The sequence below is a fragment of the Microcebus murinus genome, chromosome 23, assembly GCF_040939455.1.
Source record: "Microcebus murinus isolate Inina chromosome 23, M.murinus_Inina_mat1.0, whole genome shotgun sequence".
Classification (NCBI taxonomy): Eukaryota; Metazoa; Chordata; class Mammalia; order Primates; family Cheirogaleidae; genus Microcebus; species Microcebus murinus.
Window position 1 is genome coordinate 29114041 of NC_134126.1, and position 16345 is coordinate 29130385.

A 16345-nucleotide genomic window follows, 5' to 3' on the forward strand; every position below is an offset into this window, starting at 1 on the left:
CCGACAGTGCTGCTTGGACAAGAGACAAAAGCTTCCTTGCACAGTCCCAGCGGACATGGCCAATGCTCTTCTGATTTCCTGTGCTAGACACGAGGGTAGCCGTTCAGTGACTCTCCAAAGGGGAGGGGTTGGGAAGCTTAATCTCCAAAGTGGGACTTAAGTAGCATTTGAAAAAGTACATTCAAAATGATACTATTGTTCTATATTTGGAAAATAAAAATTATTTTATTTTTATTTAATTCTTATAATAAAAAAAAACTAGAGTAAGTTGGGTTTGAGCAGATACAGAGAGAAGCACTAACTTTCTATTGAGAACAAAGTTCTGGAATAAAATGCAGCAGAATCTCTGAAAGGGATGTGTGGTATTTTACGTTCATCACAAAGAGAGTTTGAGTGAAAAGAAAAAGAATTAAAAACATTGTATTAGGGGGTTGTCACAGTCACCCTGACCCTACCCACTTTCTCAAATGATAGACCCTCCCCCAAACAAAGCCAGAAAGCACAACCTCAGGAACCCCGGGCAGGGGGCCTCAGATGCCTCTTGCTCTGTCTTTCTTTGATTAACACTGTCCCCTTCCTCCATGAAATAAATCCTTTGTGAATGTCAGGCTGTCCCCCTTTTCTCTGAAGGCTGTGCAAGGAAGAAAAGCACGTGTCACCTTGGAAATCGACTGGAGCCAGACGTGGCTGAAAACTCCCCCGTGTGGGTGGGTTTGTCAGAGGGTCTGCCCGGATGGCAGGGGTCCCGCAGCACAAAGCAGTCCCTTCGGCACACGTGGCAGCAGGTGAGCGCGGAGGTTAGGCAGTGGCAGCATAGGGTCTCCATCCTGAAGCACCCACTGAACAGCATCTGGCAGCCCCCAGAATGTTCTGTACTTCAATCAGTGGAAAAGGAGCAAGATCAGCTTCTTCTCTTTGTCCTTAAGAAAAAAAAAAAAAAAAAAAGATACATTCCAGATAATTTCACCGTGATGAAAGAGGAAGAAGCGCTGAAGTAGCAAAGGAAATAAATTAACGCCATCTCAGCTAAAATCACACACAATTAAAACCTGGATCTGAATGTACTTTCCTGTGCAGAGAGAGCAGCTTGGAAATGACATGCATTAGTCATTCACTCCAGCCACCCAACTCAATGTGTGGGGACACAGCATCCTCTCTGAAACGGCAGGGTGGCAGGGAAGGGGGAGGGGCTGGATTCCTGACCCTGGCCTTGAGCTTTCTGTTCTCTCCCCTGGAGCCTGAAAATCCCACTGCTCTGAGCCAGGTGGGCAGGTGGGAAGGGGGCTCCCTCCAGAGGCCATTTTCCCTTCCCTTCCAGGGTGGGGTCTGCCCAGGCAAAGGGCCATCTTCCCTTCCAGGGTGGGGTCTGCCCAGGCAAAGGGCCATCTTCCCTTCCAGGGTGGGGTCTGCCCAGGCAAAGGGCCATCTTCCCTTCCAGGGTAGGGGTCTGCCCAGGCAAAGGCAGGGGCCTGGGTCCTGCGAAGGGATTTGGCCCAATTGCCAGTCGTGCAGATGCACAGCAATGGCCCCAGCTCCGGGAAGCGCTGTCCAGGGTGCTGACCTGCATGGAGGCGGCCCAGCGTTTGGGGATCCCCCCATCTCCGGCCTTCAGACAGTCAGTCTCCCTCAGCTCAGGGAGAGGGGAGTTTCTCCTCTTTTGACTCCCACTTTTTTTCTTTTTTCTTCTTTTAGGAAAGAAAAATCTCCAGCAAAGGAGATGGGTTAATATACCTGGGGAAAAAAAGGAGGCAGAAAAGACTTCACAAGCCAAAAGGTCCCCAGGTGGCCACATACAGAGGCTCGAGACTGGCGATGGGCTGTCCCTCATCTCCCCTGAGGCTGAAGCAGGATGGAATGGGATTCGTGGCAAGAGAAGCAATAAGGATAAAATATAAGGATGAGCTTTCTGACAGTCAAGATTTTAATCCCTTTGACAAGTGGCTCTCAGGGATTGCGGGATCTCTTTTTCAGGAGAGGCAGGAGAGTTGTAGGAGGGGAGAGAAGGGGAAAAGACCCAAACCAGAACCAGTGGACTTAGAGTCAGAGGACCCGGGGCTGAGTCTGGTGCTGGCCTCTTCCTCGCTGGGGAAGTGGCCCCTGAGAGCCCCATCAAGAGGGAATGAGACCTCCAGACACTCCCAGCACAGAATCGGGGCTCAGTTTTACCCAGGTTGCTTATCATGCAGGCCAGCCCCTGTGGACAGGGGAATGGACCGAGCTGACCTCCGCCTGCAGAAATGCTTCCTCCGGGAACAGGACCGTGCCCAGGCCATGCCCTCCTCAGCCCTCTCTCCCTCTGTCCATTCTGTGGCCTGTGTGTCAGGATCCAGGCCCCAGGACGCTTGCCTTGGGCTGCCCAGCGGGGCTGGGACTGGGGTGAGGTAAGGTAGGCGCTCACTCTAGGGTCCTGCAAGTACAGGGACAGCACCCCAAAGTGAATGCTTAAATGAATCCCTACACGTGTGCCCTCACATCCAGTTTGCGTGGTTGAGTCCTAGCCCTGCTGCTCAGCACTCGGCCTTTGCTGTTCAATGTGTTTCTGGCCAGGAAGAATGTCATAGCTACATTCCCCGAGCTACAGAGAGAGCTACAGTCCCCGGGGGGATCACATGGACTCAGTTTTTACTGATCCACTTCTTCCTAAGCCTACAGAGGTGGGAGGAGAGGACACAGGCAGACAAGCCAAAGGCACACAGTCAACAATGCTATGTGATTGACCCAGGACACCTGACACATTGACCCCCAGCCCTGAGCCCTCCTGGGTGGGGACTGCCGTCCAGGGGACGGGGGAGGGGGGGCTGAGAGGGGCTGGGGGATCTACGGGAGGACTCTGCCCCATGCAGAGGGAGTTTATGGGAAGTCTGCCCTGCATGGGACACTCTGGGGAAATAGCAATGAATGATACAGCGTCTCGGGAGTTTATCACTGGGAAGCAGGAGACCCAGGGAAAGTGACTTTTCAGGCAAAAAATGCAAATGATTGCAAATAAACACAAAGTATTAATAGCATACACCAAGACTGTTCTTGCAGAAGGGAAATGGAGTGGAGTGGTCAGAATCAGGAGCAAAGGAGGGAAAGAAAGCTTTCTGGAAGGAGATGAATTTTCTCCACAGTTTGTGTTTCTCGAAAAGTGGTCTTTGGACCACCTGCCTCAGAATCACCAGCAGAGGCCTGGCACAGTAGCTCAGGCCTGTAATCCTAGCACTCTGGGAGGCCACAGCAGGAGAATCTCTCAAGGTCAGGAGTTCGAAACCAACCTGAGCAAGAGCGAGACCCCGTCTCTACTAAAAATAGAAAGAAATTAATTGGCCAGCTAAAAATACATATAGAAAAAATTAGCCGGGCATGGTGGCACTTGCCTGTAGTCCCAGCTACTCGGAAGGCTGAGGCAGTAGGATTGCTTGAGCCCAGGAGTTTGAGGTTGCTGTGAGCTAGGCTGATGCCACGGCACTCACTCTAGCCTGGGCAACAAAGTGAGACTCTGTCTCAAAAAAAAAAAAAAAAAGAATCACCGGCGAAGATGCCCAAAATTGCAGTTCATGAGACTTGCTGGGCAGGACCCAGAAATGTGCATTTTCATCAGTTCCTCAAGTGGCTCTGCTGCACACGCAGTTCCAGAAACACTAGTTTAGAAAGCGAAAACAGACCAGGGTGGTAGCTGCAGGCACAGATCTCAGGAAAGATCTCTGGAGATCCCCGTGAGCTTTGAGATCTATGTTGGAATTAATTCAAATATTCGAGGTAAGACCATGAAGACATCTTTCTCTGAGAGAAAAACACAAAAGAGACTATAGGGGTCAGAGACAGTGCAAAGAGAAAAGAATAGGATCGGGGTCCACAGAGTCCCACGTTCTTTGCCGTGGGAACCGTTTCTGCAGTGAAATGTACAGAAATGAATAGAATCTGGTTGGAAAAGAAGACAATCAACAGATGTAATGCAGAGTAAAAAGGGTGGATTTGGGTAAATATTTTGTTCTAAATGCGGAATAACCCATGTGTATTTTATTTGTAGGCTTTGGAAATAAACATTCAAGGTTTGATAGTGACCTCCGTAAAGATATACATTGAACACCATGACTCAGTACATGCACATATGTTTGCATGAAAATGGAACAAAAGTATTAATGAAATACGGCCCTATTTCATTTTAATTTAAGATTTTCAATTTTATTTTTACAAATTTTATTTTTTTTAAAAAAGTGCTTGCTGCAACCCACAAATAGGACCTCACCTGCAGTTTGAAAGTCATAGAATTAGGTGGGAGGTGGGTGACCATCATTTGGGGACAAAGTCTGCTTGATAGCCTGTAAGGTACAGCGAGGCGGGTCAAAAGTCAAGTCAAAAGGTCTTTGAGGGCCCCGGGGACTGACCTCTCAGGAAGCCTAACCATTCTTTCCTGCCATCAAGTATACGTCCTAGCAATTCCCTCCCTCAGAAAAGCCTTTCTGGATCTGCACTCCAAGAAGTGCTCCAGCTTCAGCTCTCCAATCCCTCTCAAATGCCCCCCAGTCCTGGCCAGTCCGCTCTCAAATGTGCCGTGGGGCACAAAACCCTTGTCCCAGCTCCAGACCTCTGAGAGTCTCCCTCTTTGCGAGTACAGGCTCTGGGTGGAGGAAGGGGCGTCTCTCCAGTCCTTTCCATGGCTGCCTCTCCCCAAAACAGCCTTTCCCTCGGGGATCTTTCGAATATGTTAAATTAAGCAGAATGGGATTGGGTTACCATATTGCCTAGTTTAACTGTTTTAGACACTCAGATTCAGTTTAAGAAATACAGAGTACAGGTGGATCGTTTGCAGTGGATTAAATATGGTGTTTGTGCTTATGCCTAGGAAAAGTTGGGCACCAGGACCTTGGTGATGAATGTAATGTCCATCATCACGTTGTTTCTGGGCAAAGACAGACTCAACCTACATCAGTGTCACCTGCATCACCTTTTCCAGGAATATGACCCAAGATAAACTTGGGGACCCCCTGCAGTCCCACATGGCTCTGCCATCTGCGGGGTGTGTCCTGCTGCCTTTCCGGTTCTCTGTGTTCCAAGGGTATTTGAAGCTCCCTGAGGGCAGGTGCCCGGGGAAGATCTCAGTTTTGTGGGGCCCTCTTAAGGAAAAAAAAAAGCACGAAATTACAAATACAAAATTAAGTTCACCGGCGATGTTTACTTAGAACTAAAAAGAAGATCACAACCATTTGCACGAGCCTTGGAAATTCAGGTCCCTTTCTTCTGACATTTCTTCGTTCAGTGTATCAGAAATGCTTTCATAAAAATGCTTCCTGTTTATAAACTGACTTCCCCTCCCCGTCTAGAACATTCTGCAACTCCCAGCTCTCGTAGCCCACCCTCTTCCAGCTGTCCCGTAAGTTGAGGAACACTAAAGCTCACCTTGAGTCTGCCTCTGGCAGAGACCCTGTGTTCTGCCTTCACGTGTTGTTCCCCAGTAGCCCAGAGTACAAGGCTGTGCATGTGGTGAGCACAGGCATGCACAGGCCGAAGAGCAACGGGCAGGCCCAGGCCAGCATGCCATAAAGCAAGGTCCCTCCGGTCACCCAAGTCAGAACCACCTAGAGCATTCATGCAAAATGCAAACTCCAAGAACTACAGAGTCCGACTCTGGGGTAGGACCTGAGAGTCTGCATTTGCACACACTCCCCAGGTGATTCTGAGCACCCAGGTACTCTAGGGCCACACTCTCTGCCTGGTGGGGTCCTGGTGGGACAACACTCATCAGTGTCTCCCAAGGTCCCACTCTGCGTCCCCTGAGGTGGGGGCCGAGCAGAGACTGTATCCAGCAGTGGAGTGTCCTGCCACAATCTCCCGCTCCCTTCTCTGACTCGGCTCATGTGCCAGACTCCAGGAGGAGCCCTCCTCCCCTGCCACCCCCCCAACACAGACAGCACTCCCACCTTCAGCGTCCTGCCCCCACCTGAAAGAGCCACCGGGAGCAGAGCCAAGGATCAATTTCTAGGGGCATATAATCCCGGTATCCCTCTCCTAACATTCTCTGATGTCATAGGGCTCCGGGCTTCCTGGTGGAAAATTGTGCACGGCCAAGCCCAGAGATTAAACTTAGAGGGCAAAAGGTCAGTAACAGCATCATTAAATCCTCTGGGTAATTACCTAAGAGCCTCCAAAAGACTGTGAACGGAGTCCCCAGCCTTTTCCAGGAAAGTATCTGACTCAGAGCGGCAGCCCTGGGAGCCGGGTTGAGAGAGGTGACTCCCATTTACTGAGAGGCACCATGTGCAGACACTGTGCTCACCGCCAGACACGTGCAGTCCCCGAGACACCTCGCAACAATCCCATGAATATGAGTTAATACCCGTATTGCTACCCTCATCCTAAAAAAGTGCTAGGGGCAACTCGCTGGGTGTTTGGACTCTGCCACTGGATGACCCTGAATTCAGATCTCAGCTCTGTTATGTACTAGTTAGGTAAACATTGAAACTTATTTTTCTCCAGAGACTTCCTACATTGGTGGAATTTTTGATGAGAGGATGCATAAATGTGTGTAGCACCCTGCCTGGCATGTAGTAGGTGCTCAGTAAGTATTAACTGCTATTACTCGAATTAATATTTTTACCCAGGAAATAATCAGAGCTCAGAGAAAATTCAGTACTTTTCCAGAAGCACTGAATAAGTGGACAGAGTAAGTCGACAAGCAGAGTTTTAAACCCAGATTTCTGGCTCTAAAAACTATGTTCTTTCCACAATCCCATTGGGTGCTAAGACATTTGGGGTCAGCTCAAGAGAAAGTTTCCCCCATTCTCTCTTACAGCGGGTGCAGTTCCTTTATGCCTCACCTACTGTGTCTTACAGGGTCTGCCATTCAGGGATCAGCCACTAGGCAAATGTTACTTGCTGTTACCCCACTTATTCTTTCAATGAGCAGTTGTTGAGCACCTACTGTAAGGCACTAGCCTTGCCCGGATGCTGTGTAAGCCCGTCGTAGCCTCTAGACGTCTGCCCTGTGGTTGGGAGGTAAGACGCGCAGGCAGCGTGGCAGGCAGCGGGAGGCTGGGGCGAGGGCCGAGTGCTCTCTCAGGCCCTGGAGCTGGTAAAGGACTGGTGACGTTCCCTCCTCCTTTTCACCATCAGTCTGTACACATGTACATCGGCCCTCAGGCTGCAAAGGTGGCTCCATTGACTTGATAGGGGACCCAAATATTCAGGCTCAAAAGCTTGGAGTCAAGCTTTGACCCCTTTCACTCAACCAGTCTCAGCGTTCTGCCAACTCTTGCTTACAAAGGCCCATGCGTTGACTCTCCCCTCTCCCTGCTCCCCTCGCCCAGGGTTCCTGCAACGGGCCACCTGCGCTGACCGCCCATCTTCCTGCCTCTTTCACCTCCACTAAGCTCCCATCTTCCTGCCTCTTTCATCCCAAATCACCTGAGTACTGGGCCACAGCTACACCTCTGAGCCTGGCGGCTCAGGCCCTTCATCAGCTGTTCCTGCTATGCATACCCAAAGTGACATTCTGCCAGAGATCTTGGATCTCCTTCCTTAAACTTCCCAAGCCTCCATTTCCCTGTCTGTTAAATGGGGATACTAGTCAACTCAGAGGGCAAGACAAGAGATAAGCGAAAACGCCTGGCATCCAATAGTCGTTCTATAAACTTCCTCCCTTGCCCACCACCCTCCAGACAGCCCACTCTACTCTGCTGGTCTCCACTTTCCTGCCTTTGCTGGTCCCCATTTTCTCTTCCAGTTCAAATCCTATCCCTCCAGCTGGGCTCAGCTGGAAACTCGACTCCTCTATGAAACCTTCCATGAATAACTCTAACCTATAATGGCGTTTTATTTTATATTTTTTTTATTTCTATGGCACTTCCATTGCCTTGAAATGTTAACATTTGTTTCATAGAGTTCCAACGTGTCCCTTTAAGCTCCTTGAGGCCATTATGCCGCACAGCAGGGGTGGAGGGTAGGGACTTGGGGGTGGTCTGGTGGGAACTTGATACATGCTCATTGGATATATGAAGGTGAGGACCCCCTCTGTGCATTCAGAACACAAAGACCTCCAAGTCAACTTCCCCAAAGCCTTCAGGCATGGCAGGAACCACTGGCTGTACCCTTGGAAAAGGCAGAGCCAGAAAGCTCTGTCCAGGTTCTGTCTGGGGTTCAGCTCGAAGCAGGCACTGAGCTCAAGCACTGGATGAAGGAAAACAGCCCAGGGAAGCCACACCTCACGCCTGGGCCTGCACCTCATCCATCTTCCTGGCAAGGCTCTGGGCAAGACCCATCAGTGGGGCGGGGACCGTCATGGAGCTAAGCTTGAGGTGTCCCTTCTGAGTGGTCCAGACGAAAGGACCCACAAAGGCTTGACCTTAGGCATTTGCGCCAGCAGCCTTTTACCACCCCCTCTCCTAAGCCCCCACTAGTGGCAGTGACCCAGCTTTTTTAAGCCACCAGGCAGCAGCCCAGCACCCACCTTCAGCACCCTCTTACTTTCCTTCTCTTCTCTTCATGATGCCCAGCCTGCAGTGTGGGGAACCCCAAAGCCAAACCTGTGATGGGGCTGCCAGTTCCCACCCAGTCTTACTGAGGCTGACCTCCTTTATTGACAGCCAGGATGGAATCTTCCAGAATGCTAGAGCTGCCCAGCTCAGGATGCAATGCTGGAAAGGCATGAGAACTCACGCAGGGGCTATTCCACTCCATTCTTTAGAGTAAGAGGTTCCTGTGCCCATGGACACATTCTAACCCCCCCCCCCACGTTCCGTAGCCCACTGTTAATGTCAGGAGGTAGCACTGTGCAAAGCAAAAATGACATCTTAGGTGCATGCTGTGCCCATGAGCCGCACCTGTCCTCTAAAAGCTGCTGATTTTCCCATCTGTCCCCCTGGCCTTTGCAAGAGGGTCAGAGGCAATTATCAGAATACCCATCCCGTCTGTCCCCCGTACCCAGGGGCTGTGTCTCTTCTTCTCTGGGCCAAGCCTTGCGTCTAAAGGCACAAGGACAGCTCGAGCTCGAGCATCTGGCCCCACCCAACTCCCTCCTCTGGGGCTTGTGTGTGTTAAGCAGAGGGGCCCTCTGGCCACTCAGGAGTTAAAAAGGCAGCGGGACTGGAGGGGGTTGGCGTGGCTTGCAGACTGGGAGGAGGCGACCGGAGTGGGCTGGGGAGGTTGGGAGAGCGGCGGAGCAGCGAGTGAGGAGGGCGCGCGAGGAGCGGGGAGGAGGGGCGCGCGCGAGGGGGCGCCGGGCGCCGCGAGGGCCTGCTCGGTGCGCTCACAAGCGCGCGGCGCGCAGAGGGAGCGCCCGGCTCTCGCCCGCCAGTCTCCGGCCACCGCGCGCGGAGGGCGCGGGGAGGGGGTGGGGACGGCTTGTGACTCTGCCGTCGCCCTCTTCGGCTCGGCCCTCGAACCACTCCCAGGATAACTCCACGTTGGGGAAGGTGCCCACCGAGCCTCCCCCGGCCTGTGCGGGCGGCGCGCGCGGCGGGAGGGCGCGGACCAGCGTCCCCGGCCCGGCCCCGGGCGGAAGGCGAGCGGTGCGCAGAGGCGCGGACGGCGGACGGCGCCCGCGGGGTGAGTGTGCGGCTCCGGGCTGACCCGGGCAGCGCCACTGAGGCCGCTGGCGTGGCTGAGGGGTCCGCGGCGGGAGCGGCCGGAGCAGCCGCCTGGGGCACCCAGCTCCTGGCCCGGCGGCCCCGCAGCTCCTCCGGGCCGGGTGGGGGCGGGGGGCGGGGGAGGGGCGGGCCTCTGCCTTCCGCCGAGATGCCTGCAGGGGAGCTGGTGACTTGGGAGAGGGGAGAGGGAAGCACAGCTCGAGAATGCAAAGAGGGTGGCCGACGGCACAGGCTGGACCCAAGCGGCAGGGGCGGGGCCGTCTGGGCCTTCACCCCGAGAGGCCCGAACCTCCCCAAACTGTTGCTGGGTAGAGCAGGGCCCTGGAGATGCCGAGGAGCTGAGAGGTGGTAGAGGTTAGGGAGGGCGTGACAGGGGCGGACTGGCAGGCTGGAAGCGCCCCAGAGCCTCGGGGACTTTTCCCTTCCCTGGCGCTTGGGTGTCTGTGCGGTGGGACTAGGTGGCTCTGGGTCTATCGGAAGTATCTGGAAGCAGGAGCCAGGCTCCCTCCTGGCCGACTGGCTGGGGTCTGACCGCAGCCTGGGATGGGACATTTGGGATGGCGGATGGGTCGGCCTTGGGCTCAGCCTGGGAGCTCTGGGAGTGGGAAGCGGAAACGGAAGGGTGGCTCTGAGCCCACCGCAGCACCCAGGAGGCCGGATGGGCTGGCCAGCCACAGGTGGGCCGTCCGTCCTGCTGGCGAAGGGCAGGGCGGCTCGCAGTGTCTGGCTGGCCGGCCAGCGCGGAGCCGCGGGGCGCGGGGGAACTGAGCTCCGCGTGGGGCTGAGCCGAGAAGCTAAGGAGGTGCAGGGGACCTGGCCCCTGGGCATGGGCCCTGGGGTGTCGCTGTGCTCCCCCTCTGTCCCTGTCCTTCCCCCACCAAACGAACAGGAAGGAAAATGTCAGCTGGGCTTTGTGCTCTGTTCCTCAGGCTGCCGCAGCTCCCATCTGTTGGAGCCAACGCAGCTTCTAATTGGGCGAATGGCAGGGTTGGAGGGGGTGGGCTGGGCACGGCGCTCCGTTCCCGGAGACGGACTGGCGTGCCCCCGCTAGAAGACCCCAGGAGGTGGGTAGTGGAGAGAACAGCTTCCCCAGGTCAGGGCAGTAGAGGTGGCTCCCTGCCAGCGTGGCCACCGTCACTAGGGGAGATCTAGGCTCCTCCATGCACCCAGGCTAGGCTGATGGCAGGCTCCATGTCCCGCTTCCCCACCAGCCTGGGGTGGGCTCTGGGCTGGCGTTCTCCCCGTGAATAAGAAGACCAGGATCTCCTCCCACTGCCCACTGCTCTTAAAGCCCCCTCCTAAAAAGAGTACTGGGCACAGGCTGGCCACGGCCGTGTGCAGGGCCCTGAGGCCCCCTTGCCTGTGGGCTCTGTTGCTACCAGAAGTCACATGTGGGTGGCCTGACCCACTTTCCTGGCCAGGTACTGTCGTGGGCAGAGGATGGAAGGAAGGGCACAGAGAGGGGTCCCAGCCTCCCAGGCCTTTTTCCTTCCCCTGGACCAACTCAGACTGAGTCTCCTCCGAACCTGGGATGGGACCTCATTATTTGGGAAGGATGGACTAAAGGCCTCAGGGATTGAGATGTGTCCAGGGTATGGCACCTAGGAGCGCCCCCAAGTCCACACCCTCTCCCTGATACAGCCTGCCTATCCCCCCGGGACACGGAGTGGCACTGAGCACGCAGAGATCAGCTAAGATGAATTCCACCCGGACTAGAACAGCAGGTTGCCTTGCTAATGCTCCACAGTTCTCCCCCATGCTCTTTTTCCCTGTGTGGTTGTCTTCCTCCTCCTCCTCCTCCTCCTTCTCTCTTCCTCTCTCTTTCTCCTTCACTCCTCACTCTCTTTCCTTCTCAAACATCTCTTCATCTCTCTTTCCCCTCACACAGCTCTGCCTCTTCTTTCACCCTCCTGCTTCTTCCCCAGACATGTCCCTCCCTTCCTTCCCGGGCTCCGTCTCCACCTTAGCCCGGCTCCTCCTGGAAGCTGCAGCTCAAAGCCAGGCGTGCCGGCGGCGGCGGGAGCACACGCACTGTTGGCTTTGCTGCATCTCCTGTGCAGAGGAGCAGGCTGGCGGGCCTGGCCGCTGCATTTGCCTGACCTCCGGGTCCCCTGCACCCTGCCATTGACTCACTTGTCCCCTACTCCACACCCCCTTATTTCCTTTATTTGAAAGGAAAAAGAAAAGCCATTGCTTTCTAAAAAAATTCATGCATCCAGCAACTATTAACTGGGTGCCCACTATGTGCCTGGCACTATTTTAGGAGCTGAGGATATACAGCAGCTGAGGATATAAAGCACTTATATCTGGACTTGCTAGCTGGTCTGTTCTGTGCCCACCAGGCTCTTTCAAAGACCCACAGCTTGGGGTGTGGCGGGTGGAGGTGAGGGGTTTGAGGCGGTGCTAGTGAGTTATCATCCTTGTCACACTGAGTGACCTCTCACAGGGCAGGCCTGTCATCTCCTATGATGATATACCAGGCACTGCTTAGGTCATCCTGTCCCTAAGACATTTCTGACCCAAAAGGATGGACCAGTTCACATGGCACCATTCATCTGGGAGGTCCGGGCTGAGAAGAAGGCTGGTGCTTCAGAGAAGCGAGAAAGAAACAAAGTTATTATTGAAAATCTGCTGTGCACCAGTCGTGTTAGGAGCTTTTCAAAGGTGGTTCTGTTCAGTCCTCCTGACAGCCTTCTAAAATCTGCACCAGCTTCCCCTGTTTTCGTGCTGCAGAAATTGAGGTCTGGAGAGGTTAAGCCACTTGTCCAGGTCACATAAGTCTCTGTTTTGAAATCACTGATTATCTGCGGTACATTTGGCCCCAGTGATGACTGTGACATCTGGTAGCTTCTACAGCTATACTGTGACTTACATTTTAACCTAAGTTTTCAGCAGTGGGCCTCGTCTCCCAGTTAGAATATTGGGATATATAAGGATTTGCTGAATGGTTGCATGAATAAGCTTTCTCAAGTGATCAGGGCAGGCTTCCTGGAGGAGTTGGGATGCTGAAAGGGGAGGCAGTGGGGGCCGTTATTCTCCCTGATCCCATGCAGGTGTGGGGGAAGCTGTAGGCAGGCAGCCCCTCCCACCTGCATCCAGGTGGGGTTGGTGGGAAATTGCTGTTTTCATTCAGGGTCAGGGTGTAGGAGCTTGGTCTGTGGCCAGCGTAGTGAATCAATGTCATTCTTGTTCTTAGCCTTCTCGGGTAAGCCTGGACTCTATAAAAGCTCTGAGGCGCAAGACCAGGGGCAGGAAGCTTTCAAGCTCGTGAGGACTTGACAAGGACAATGGTTGGAGATTGGAATGGGGCAAGAATGGGGGAAAGTAACCAGGGAATAGAAGGGAAGGAAGACAAAGGCTGAAGATGAACTGAGAAATAAAAAACAGAAGACTAGAGACATGCAAAAAAGTCCCAGCCAGACAGGACAGACAGCAGTGTGTGCTTGCATTGCTAAGACAGGACAAATCAGAAGGATGCCTGTGTCTCTTCTTTCCCTGGGGCCCTGGGTCTCGGTGGTCTACATCGCAGAGGCTGAAATTTCCCCTTGTTAGCTGCAGCCCGGCATTTGCTTATTCAGTTAGCCCATCTTTTCCAAGCACCTACTGTGTGCATGGCCCTGTGTTAGAGTTCGGAACAAAGAGACAGATCAGATGTCCCTGTCTTCAAGGAGTTCACAGGAAGAGTACACATGCTGGAGCCACCCGGCTGGAATTCAGATCCAGGATCTGCCACTTCTAGAAGGGGGGGGACATTGGGCAAGTCCTTTCACCTCTCTGTGTCTCTGTTTCCTCATCGATGAATAGGATAATGCTAGTACCTACTTAGTAGAGTTGTTATGAGGATTAAATAAGTTAATCCATGTAAGGAACTCAGAACACAGTGGTGTCTGGCACATAGTAAGTGTTAAGTGGGGATTATCATTATTCTTATTGTTTTTAGACGGGGGAGTCAGTCCTGTAGGCACTAGTGAAGCGAGTGGTAGAATACAGGGGTAAGCAGATAAAGAGGTGACTGTCTCTGCGTGCAGGTTAGGAAAAGGTTGCCAAAGGACGTAATATTTGGGCCAAGGCTTGAAAAAGAATCAACCGGGCGGAGGTGGTGGGCCTGGGGACACTGGTACTGAGGGTATTTGGGGCACAGGCTTCGTGTATGCAAAGGCACCATGTGTCTGTGTGTTGTCCTTTATGGATGTCACTGTCGCCTCCTGACACGTCCCCTCAGCCTTTTCGCCTCCAGTGCTGGGAGCCGCGCTTCCAGTGGGGCTGGCCGGTTGCCCAGAACCTCCCCACTCTTTGGTCTAAAACTGTCAGCCTCTGGGCAGGGGACCTGGTGCATCCCTGCTGGGGTTGCTCTCGTGACCTTGGCCTCCCACGCGTTCTGGCAGAGGCTGCTCCGAACCTGGAGCTGCCGTGCGGCCTTGCCCTCTGGCTCCTGGCGCTTCCTGGGAACGGAGAGGCGCTGTGGTCTGAGGGAGCCAGTTAGGAGGTGAGTTCAACCAGATTTGGTTTGGAATTCAGTTTTTCTCTGTATGTTCCTTCCACCCACACCTTCCCTGCTGCTCAGCGTTTGAGGGACTTGAAGTGAGCTCCAAGATAAAGCTGCAGGCAGAGGGCTCCTGGGGCCATGACCGTTTCTCTGCCTCCACCTCTCCCGTCCTGACGTCGCTAATTATGACACCTACCACTAATTGAGCATTTACTATGGGCCAGGCACCGTGCCAAGTGCTTTTCCTGCATCATCCCATTAAGCCTTCAAAACTACGCCCATTAGGCAGGTAGGTACTCTCATTATCCCTAATTTAAAAGGGAGGAAACAGACTCCGGCTTGCTCAAGGGCATAGAGCTAGGAAAAAAACAAAAACGGAGGGCGGGATCTAACCCTTCTCTCTGGCTTTAGGACTTCTGCTCCTTCACACACCCGTCCCCTCGGAATATAGAGTTCCCTGGGCCCGGCGGGTGCCCTGGGGTCATCACCCCATTCTGCTCCCTCCCTGCAGAAAGAAGGTGGCCAAGCCAGCCCTGTCCAAGCCAGTGGCCTCAGAGAAGCTGGACCTTAGGAGTCAGTGCTCACGGACACACGTGTGAACACGGCAAGGGTGACTCGCTGGGAGACGCGAGAATGCCCAGAGACCCCAGCTGAGGCAGAGGGAAGGCTTGGCATTCATGCTGTCAGGGATGTTTCTAGCAAGGCAGGCTCGTGTATCTTGGGAAGAACAAGTGCGAGTGTTCCTATTTACAAACATCTCGCAAGGCAGATCCTTCAGGGGAAAAAAAGAACATATGGAAGAGTGGTTATTAGGCAACCAGCTTGGGTGCCCCAGGAAAAGTGGGTCTATCTTATCTGATCTTTGAAGAGGGGAAGAGAAAGGAGGAAGAGAGAAGAAAGGCAGGAAAGATTATGTTCCTCTTTAAACTGTTCTCAAAATGAGCACTCAGAGGTGGCTGGTGAAAAGTGTCTGTCTTTGGCCGGGGAGGGCAGAGGTGGTGATGTCCAGAGATGGAATGACCACAGAGGGACAGCTGGCGGGCAAGCTGGACATTTAAAAGCTGTGCAGGATAGCAGAAAACTTGGTTCCTTAATTTAAAAAAATAAAAAAAAAAAAAAAAAAAAAAAAAAAAAAGCTGTGCAGGAGGAAGGGGGCAGGGGAGAATGTGACACTTTCCCTGTCTTCTAATTCTAAACAGCTCCCAGTGGGAGGAAGTTAGCTCAGGCAGCTCCCGGCCTCTGAGCTCCAGAAGGTGCCACCCTAGACGGGGGCCCAGGGGTTGCACAGTGGAATCGCACGCCTCAAGGGGACCTACAGAGGTGTCCCGTCCACCGCTCAACTCTGAGCCCATCACTCGAGCTTTGGCCGTCTCAGGCACAGGGTGGGGCTGGTCTCTCCATTCAGCAAGTGTCTCTGAAGCACATTGCCAGGCGCTGGGGCTAGAGGCGGCCGTGCATGACACACAGACCTCTGCCCTGCGGGAGCTTTGAGTGTACCGTCTGAAGACGCATTAAAATGAAGTAAGTGGCATTATTAGAGAGTGCTGAGTGCTAAAGAGAAAAATAAAGCAAGGAAGGGAAATAGAAGAAAGAGCGTGTGTTGAGAGGAGGGGAGTGTGTCGTCTTGTGCAGGGTGGCATCCTAGTAAAGAGGAGGGGACCGGCAGCAGTCGGGGCACACGGGCAGAGGGAGCAGCGTGCCCGGTGGGTCTGAGGTGCCCAGGAGGCTGATGGGGCTGAAGGGCGGCAGGAGGTGAGGTTGGAGAAGAAGGAGGCGCCTGGCCTGGGAGAGCCGAGGAGCTGGGTTTTTTCTCTGAGATGTGAGATGAGCCCTTGCGGGGCTGGGGCGCGAAATGTAAACCCCGGGGTGTCCACCGTGTCCGTTCCAGCGCTTGGCCCAGCGGCCAGTCAGGAAGTTCTGGCTGATTGACGCCGTTTCAGTTCATCAGTGTGTACCCCAGCCGGGTACTTTCTGAGCATTGTCCTAGGCAGGGCGGGGTGTGGGAGAACTAAAAAAGCATGAGACGAGGTCTTTACCGGGAAGGAAACCTACAGATCAGTTGTTGGGGAGGCAGAACTTATACTCGCAAGAAATAATGAGGGAATAATACCAGACAGTATTTAAAACGAGTGCTAAACTGTGTGATGCAGACTATAAATGCTATCAGAACTGTGAGCTCTGCGTGGGAGGATATAAGGAACGCTTCCTCGGGGTGCAGCTGGCTTGGGCCTGGAAAACAGAATGGGCTCGACCCTGCAGAGGGGAGGGCTCTTGCAGGGAGGACCTGGAGCTT